At 37.2% G+C, this 8,259-nt stretch overlaps 1 non-coding gene across 1 annotated transcript; it reads left to right on the top strand.

The window, feature by feature from the left end:
- Positions 1 to 3,764: 3,764 nt before the first annotated feature.
- LOC125863519 (small nucleolar RNA R71) lies at positions 3,765 to 3,871 on the top strand. Its single transcript, XR_007446181.1, has one exon. It is a non-coding gene; the product is annotated as a small nucleolar RNA R71 (small nucleolar RNA).
- Positions 3,872 to 8,259: the final 4,388 nt, after the last annotated feature.

Genomic DNA, 8,259 nt, shown 5'->3' with positions numbered 1-8,259 from the left:
GATCACATTCATTAGGTGTAGTGGTGATCTGAAGAAATAAGGGAAACTTTTAGGAATTGCTTCTATTTTGAGAAATTAGTAGCTGATAGTTTTTTTTCTTTTTACTTTTAGCGCCTAAAATTTTGATAAATGAAAAGTTTTCGTAGGTGGAAAAACATTCCCGCTCAAGCCTCAAAATAGGCCTCCAATTACATTTTAGGACTAATTAGTAACTTTTTTAGGGACCTGATTTAATGTCTTCACAATAACATATACCAATAAGGACCGAAATATAATCTCGTCCCAATAGATATACTTTTAGAGAAAAGACTATAGAGTAGTCCTTAAATGTTGGTCTTAATTAATACTTTTTCTTGTAGTGTGAATATTGCTCTTAATTGAACAAACATGAATGTACGGCTAGAATGAGGCAAAGTGAAGTTGCATACACAATATGTGAACCATTTCCATCACGTTGTGACTAGCCAATTATTAAATTGAGTCTCTTGTGATGATCGTTGCACACTAGAGAAAGTGTGAAGTGTTTTTTGACTTTAGTATCGATGCCTTGTGTGATAAGCTTACTGTGAACCATTCATGACAACACCTAGAATTCGCCTCGTTGGTCCGGTCAACTAAGTAAGGCTATCTTTTCATATGATCTTAGGAAACTTCGTAGAGTGTGAGCCAATTTGACATATACCTCTTTTGTGGCCTACCTTGTGAGTGTGTAAACCTCTCTTGAACACCCCTTGAACCTTACCTTTCTTTGGAGGAAACATGATGACAACATGACCTTTCTTTACCCATTACCAATAATCCTCGTGAATCGTGGTTGATTGAATAGCTAACTTAGGCAAAAAGCCTAAGTTGGGGGTGTGGTGAAAAGAAAAGGGAAAGTCAAGAAGTGCAAGGAAAATCTCCTTTAACCCATGGTGTTGAGAAAAATGGAACCCCTCCATATAAAAAAAAAAGAGAGAAAAAGGAAAACAATGAAAAACAAAAGTTGTGAAATAAGTTGAAAAGTACAAAAGAACTGGAGTTCCCAAACAATCCATAGGAAGTGAATAATAGGATGACTTATGAGCACTAAAAAAATGATGAAGGAAGAGGAAAGGAAGTGTTATGAGCACCACATTTCATGAGGATGAAAGTCATTGAGCCTAAATGACCGTACCTTTGCACTCAGCCGCATTACAAGCCTTGAGTAGACCTTTTTCATCTTGAGTGAGATGAAACATATGTCGATTGGAAAATATGGGCAAACCTATGGGTAAAATTATGCATTGTGCTTCCCTTTTTGAGTGTGTGCGTTGAATTTGATTCCAAAACTTTAAATTGTGAACCATTGTGTGAATATGGAATCTTTCTTTTTGTGAGCGATTTTGAATACTTTTGTTGAGCTTGAACTTGCATTTTAAGCAAGTATTGTGAGCATGATATTCTTTGATAATGGTGAGTCAAAACTTGAATCTTTGAGTGCATAATTGATCTTTACATAAGTAAAGTGAGTCTTGTTGTGTGCATTCATGATTGATTCTTGTGTAGCGCTATTTGAGACACCCTTTTTGAATAGTTGAACTCTAATTTGCTTAAGGACAATTAAAAGTTTAAGTTGGGGGTGTTGATGAGTCCACTATTTGGACTCATTTAGGGCTATATTTTGATAGAATTAGTGTCCTCAAATGCATATTTTGTCTTTATATCTGATGAAAATCCTTAAGTTTCAGGTATTTGAGTTGATAGACAAATCATGGACGCTATCGAGAAAAAAGGAACAAAGTGGCTGAATGAAGGAAGAAAGGACGGCCTGACGATCGCCTAATCCATTAGGCGTGTCGCCAAAAGGCCTACAATCTCACATATTTTTCCATTGTTCTTAACCTTGAATAAAAAGGTCAAGTCTATGAGGAAAGGGAGAAGTCAGCATATTGTTGAGCTGTTCCGCAAAGCATGACCATATCGCCCAATGATTTATAACACGAAGATGGTAAAGGCGAAAGCTAAAAGGTGAGGTACCAGACAAAAGGGCGGATTGCCGAGTAGTTCAGCGATCCTGACTAACTACGCCGACTAGATCCTTCGCAGCACACATTTTCACAACTATAAATACCCGCTTAAATCTGTAGCATAGAATCAAGCTATTGGACAACTAAGTTTTAGAATAGAACTGATTTTACATATTTGGAGACATTGTTCTTGAGCCTTGCAGATTCAAAGGGTTTCAACTCAAAGAAATAGGAAGTTGGTCTTCAAGAATCTTAATCCTTGTCGTGTTTACTGACTTTATTTATCATACCCATTTGATGGTAACACCTTTTGGTATCGATTTTTATCTTTTTTTCCTATCTAGCTAAAACCCCAATTCTTGGGGTGTGATTTTGTGAATATGGGTTAGATTATCTGTTGGGTCTTGCTTATTGATTATTTATTTGTTGTTTAAATGTGATTTCGTTTAGTAGTTGTGTATGAACTTGATGGAGTTGTAGTTGCAAATACGATTTCATCTTAGTGTTTTCGTCTTACGAGAGAGAGGTCGTAAAACTAAGACTACTAAATTGATAGTTAGTGGTATTGGGTCAACATGGGTTCAGCTCGAGAGAGTGAATCCTAGTCCTTCTCCCACACATTCAGCTCAAACGAGTGAATGGGCTATGGTGGAGACTATGCTTAAAGTGGGAGCTCGTTGTTTGAGAGGAACCAAGTAGATTCGGGGTAAGTTGCTCGAGGGAAAATTTACCCCCACTATAGTCTAGCCTAGTCATAAATGTTCAACAATTTACTATCAAAATCATGTACTCGATAGTCTAGTCTATCCCATATTCCTATCACATCCCAAGAATCCCGTCTCTCTATCTAGTTTTTGTATATTTTCGTTGTTCGTAGTTTTTAATTAATACAAACCCCCCATTGATAATTGACGCCTGCGTCACCCCCTTTAGATTTAGTATGTTTATATTCGATAATGTCTATAGTTATGACTAATTAGAACTAAATTTCATTTTTCTATTAATTCTAAAAACCACTCCCTTAGGACACGACCGCAACCCTTGGTTGGGTTACTTTACTATTGTACGATCGTAGACACTTGAATTGGAAGTTGTGTCTTGATTACGCAAACATCAAGAGTTCACTTTATTGTTCAATGATGAAAATCCATTTTTTAACCCTTTCAATAAATCATCCGAACCTTCAACTTTGTCAACTATGCATGACAAGAAGTCATTCACTCGGGGACTGTTTGCGCTCCCTTTTGATTTTGGGCTTTCACTTGAGTGAGTATGTTTCTCCTCATAATCATCTTCCCTTCTCCAATAATCATTTTTTTTGCCCAATCTTTATAGTATCTCCTTTGTTCTTCTCTATTATGATAGGTCCAACCTTGATTTTCGTTTCGCTGTAGATAGCGTGGGTAGGAACCCTCCTCATATCTCTCGGAGTTCCAACCTTGATTCTCTCCCAGCCTTAAGTAACCGGAAGAACACACTCCACATATCCCCTTCATGGTCTCTTGTAAAACTTACATTTGGGTCAACATCTTCTTCATGCTTTCATCCCTCTCTATCTATTTATCAAGTTGCTCTTGCGTTAATCTAAAATGAAATGGATAGACTTGATCTTCTTTGGTGTACCACTCTTGGTTTATTCTAGTCATGTCATCTAGAAGAAACAAAGCTACCTCAAATGATTCTAACATTATACCTCCTCGATCCAATTAATCAGCCACTCATTTATTAATCGAATCGACACTCCGATAGATATATTGAAGTAACAAATCATTTTGTAGCCCATGATTTGGGCATTTAAGTGGGACCTTCTTGAATCTCACCCACGTTTCTTGGATGGGCTCCTCGTCTCGTCGCTTGAAACTTTGAATTTCATCTCTAAGATTCATCATCCTTGATGGAGGAAAGAATCTTGTGTTAAATGATATAACCAGCTACTCCCATGTTGTGATAGAATTGTTTGGTAACTCGGCTAACCACTTATTAGCTTCTCCCGTTAAGGACGTGGAAATAACCGCAGTCGAATTGACTCTTGTGACACACTTTTCAATGAAAAAGGACTGCAAACCTCTGTAATGTTTCTCACATGCTCATGCGGGTCTTCCTAATCTAGCCCTCCATATAGTCCCCTCATTTGAAAAAGATGAAAAGTTGTTCTAGTGACTTCCAAGATCGCATTCTCATCAGTTTGTGGGAAGCAAATTACACCCATTACGCCCGATTGAGCTAGGTTGTAGACACTATTGATGTCGTCTATACCATCTGGATGACCTGCTTGGCTTTCATTCATCACTTCCTCACTTATGTTCACTTCTACGTAGTCAACCAATATTTACACAAAGCAGCCAAAACTAATTCAACTACAGCCAACGAATTTGAGAGTGTCAAATCTTCAATCAAAGAATTCTAAGTAACGCTACTCCCTGGCAGTGATGCCATTTTGATTTTACGTATCACTAGTTATAGTTTAAGTGTCAACGATCATGACTAGTAATATAACCCAACTAGTGAGTTGGGGTCGATCTCACAGGGAGTAATACTTCCTTCAAATTCAATAATAAAAGTACAATGACAACCTCTTCAATCAAACAATTCTTGCACAATTAATGTTTAAATCCCAAATTTTGGGTTTTAACTATCAATCCAAATTTAGACTTCAACAAAAACAATCAAGCATTAGAGTACAACTTGGGGAATTGATCAGCCAATTATTGAATCTCAACGATGTGGATAAACGTTACTGCTCATAATGGGATAATTTGTTTTGGGTAGGTCGAACCATATATGGGTAACTTTTGCTCGAACAATTACCTTTTCTATGTTGAATTCTCTCAAACTTCAACACCAATCGAATGAGGCCCAACTCTTTACCCTCATCAAATTCATTGTCTAGAGCTAAATACAAAGGATGGATCACTTGTTTCACTCTCTCAAGCTGAAACCAAGGAAACCCACTACTAAGGGTGCTAAGATTGCCACCTTGGTACCACACCTCTCTCTCGAGCAAGCACACAACACTAAAATTGATACACGAAGTCACACAATTCAACCTTGGAACACAACAACTTCGACCCACTTCAATTAACACCATTCTTCCCAACTAAAAAACACCCACTAAGTAAATTCAATAATTAGCTTCCTGATCAAAACCCCAAGTAAAGGGTTTTTGCCACTCTTCTCAAAAATAAGAAAATCAAAATCAATTTTCACTCTCATAGTTAGGTACAAAATGAGAATTATAAATGAAAAACAATTGAAAATTTCCTTTCTTACAAAATCTCTCTCAAAATCTTGCTAAAATCAATAACTAAACGCTTTGGTAGTGTTCTCTCTCTAAGTAATTCCTTCCTCACTTTCTGAATGAATTTATCTCTCTATCCTAAACTAATTTAACAATTCAGAAGTGTCACTGCTTTTGACCACTCAGCGAAGTAAGTCGAGTGTCGCTGACTGATCGGCGAATCACCGATTGTTATTCATCTCACCTTCATTATTCACTTTTTCTTGGTCTGGCTACTGTAACTTTAGGCGATCTAGGTTGGGGTCACCGAATGACTTCGCGATGCACCCTCTGTCCTTCCATTTCGTCAGCACTTGCTTGAATCTTCTTTAGCACATTTGGCGACCTAGTTGTCTTTCGCCGACTAGGTAAGAGATACGTTGAATATAGTTGTTGCTCCCCGAATTCACCCCCATCTTAGCTTCGACATTCTATAACTTTAGGCGGTACCTTGGCGATTTGGTGTTTCGCCGAATGACATTGGTAATTTGGCGATTCGTCGAATGACATCATCGATCATCAGGTCTTCATTTCTTCATTCCTTTAGCTTTCTTTGTTCCTTTTTTCCCAATAGTGTTCATTCTTTGTCTCTAAATCCAAGTACGTGAAACTCAAGTAATTGCATCAGTTATTGAGATAAAATATGCATTCGAGGACACTAAATTTAGCGAAATAAAGTCCTAAATGAGACCAAATCGTGGACTCATCCAAGGCATTAGGATGTTAGTTGATCTTATTTCTTCAACTTATCATATTATTATTGTGTTTGTACTTTGTGAAGTATACATTACGATTAAACTTATTTTCTGTAAAATTTGTTATTCCTTATATCTATTAGCGAGCTATTGTGCTAAGAATGAGGTAGAACTAATGAAGATTCATTATTTTGTATCTAAGGGGGTGTGAAACATTTCTTACTCATGAGAAATTATCACAAACAATTTGTCTAAAATCATAGTCTTACTAAATGTTGTACCCCATTCTTTTGGTTATATACTTGTCAAACAATTTTGTTTCTAAGCAGACTCACTCCACTACCAAATTGGAGTTTCCTATAGTAAATCAATTCAGACATGTCAGTCTCTTTTTGAGTCTCTAAATGATTAATTTTTCTAAGTTGAAGTACAGTCAAAAGCATCGAATCTATACCTCTAAATGGTTGTACGAAAGTTAAGTGAAGTTACGATGTAACACTTTAAGCACCTTGAGCTGCTTATAAATACCCTCAAGTTTAAGTTAGCTTTCTAAAGTCAAATTCAATGTTCCGATTTATTCTAAAATCCTCTAAGGTTCTATGTGTTGTTACATGTGATACGAAACTGATTACGAGATTATGAGAACATGAGTACCAATGGGCGAAGATTGGCGACATTGCAACGTAACATATATGCATTATGAATCCATGACATAACATGCTATGCATTCTACTCCCAAGCTATAATTGGGAGGTATTTGGCCTGTTGCCTATATGTATGTATGTATGAGACACCGATGGCCACAAGTTGGCGAATATGATGTCGGTTCGCTAATATCATGCATTTGCATCTATATATATGTACTCATGACATAGGATTTCAGAGTTTCAGTTTCAAGTGGTTTCTTTTTTACCCTTCTATCGCAACTATTTATGATTTCACTCTCTACCTTACATACCAGTACATTTTCATTCATACTGATGTCCTATTGCCTGGGGACGCTGCATGTCGTGCTGCAGGATCAGACATATATCTTGATTGATCTTTGCAATAGGGGTGTTGTCTCATATGAGAATTGGTAAGCTCCATTCTTCTTGGAGCTGTTGGTTGTCGATAGAGTATGCATACTAGAGTTTTATAAAGAGTTGTTGGCATCGTTGGATACTTTCTCCAACCATTTGAGTTGTAGTGTTCATAGAGAGTGGACATACTTCGTTAGGTCTTCACAACTTCTATTGTAGCCTTGTTGGCTTATTGTATTTATGATTTTAGCTGCAGCCTTGTCAACTTGCTAGTTCCTCATTAGTTAAGTTGGTCTTGGCAGCCTATTTTATGTCTTTAATGTTGTTGTGACCTCACAAGTGTAGTTATCTTATTTCAGCAGGTTAATGTAGCGGCCTTCTCAGCCCTCATTGTTTCATTTGCTTTAGGTTTTAGTTGGTTCGCTCGGTCAAGTGAGGCATAGGGTGCCTGTTGTGCTTCCCCTAAATTGTGGCGTGATAGTACCGCTCCCTGTGGAATTTGACCCCAACTCATTTAGTTGGATTTTATACTGATTAACGAGCGTTAACGCTTAGAATTGGATGAGGTGTCTTTGAAATGTTATTAATCACTGGTTACCACAAACGTATGCCCTGGAGGTAGAGGAGGGAGAACAATGGGTTCTTCTAACTCAATTGTATTGAAGTCGACCCTGTAAATATCACACAGTCTTGGTTCTGGTGGATTCTGCACCCTCAATGCATCTACGAGTAATTTACCACCAGGAACTTCAGAATTCTCATTACCAACATCTTCCATTTGCTCCTCAATGATTTGATTATTATGGACCCCTTGATTATTCATCTTCCTCAAAGTTTTGCTCAACTCTACATCGTATGGGGTCAATGGATCGCCTCGACTCCATGTACTTTGCATACACTAGAGTAGGAACCTGTAGAAGACAAAAACAAAAGAAAATGTAAAATTAGGAAATAATTAACTAAAGTTCAATAATGTAGTTAAACTTAATCTAAAAGCCTTATTACCCTGCAGCGGCACAAAAATTTGATACGCTCACATTACACCTCCATATAGAAGTAGAAACGATCGTTGTCAAATAAAGAACCCAACTTGTAGGTTGGGGTCGATCCCACGAAAAATATGGTTTAGAATTAAACTTAACTCACTATTTTATTCGTTTGGTCAACTTATTTCCGAGACAAGTAAATAAAAGGGGGGGGGGGGGATTTGTGAAACAAATAATTGATTGTTGTTTAAGTAATAAGTGAGCAAGTTTCAAACTTTGAGTTATCAATAT

The sequence above is a fragment of the Solanum stenotomum genome, chromosome 4 (genome assembly GCF_019186545.1).
Source record: "Solanum stenotomum isolate F172 chromosome 4, ASM1918654v1, whole genome shotgun sequence".
NCBI classification, from domain to species: domain Eukaryota; kingdom Viridiplantae; phylum Streptophyta; class Magnoliopsida; order Solanales; family Solanaceae; genus Solanum; species Solanum stenotomum.
Note: the sequence above shows the minus strand (reverse complement) of the source record. Positions and strands in the feature narration are given on the sequence as shown.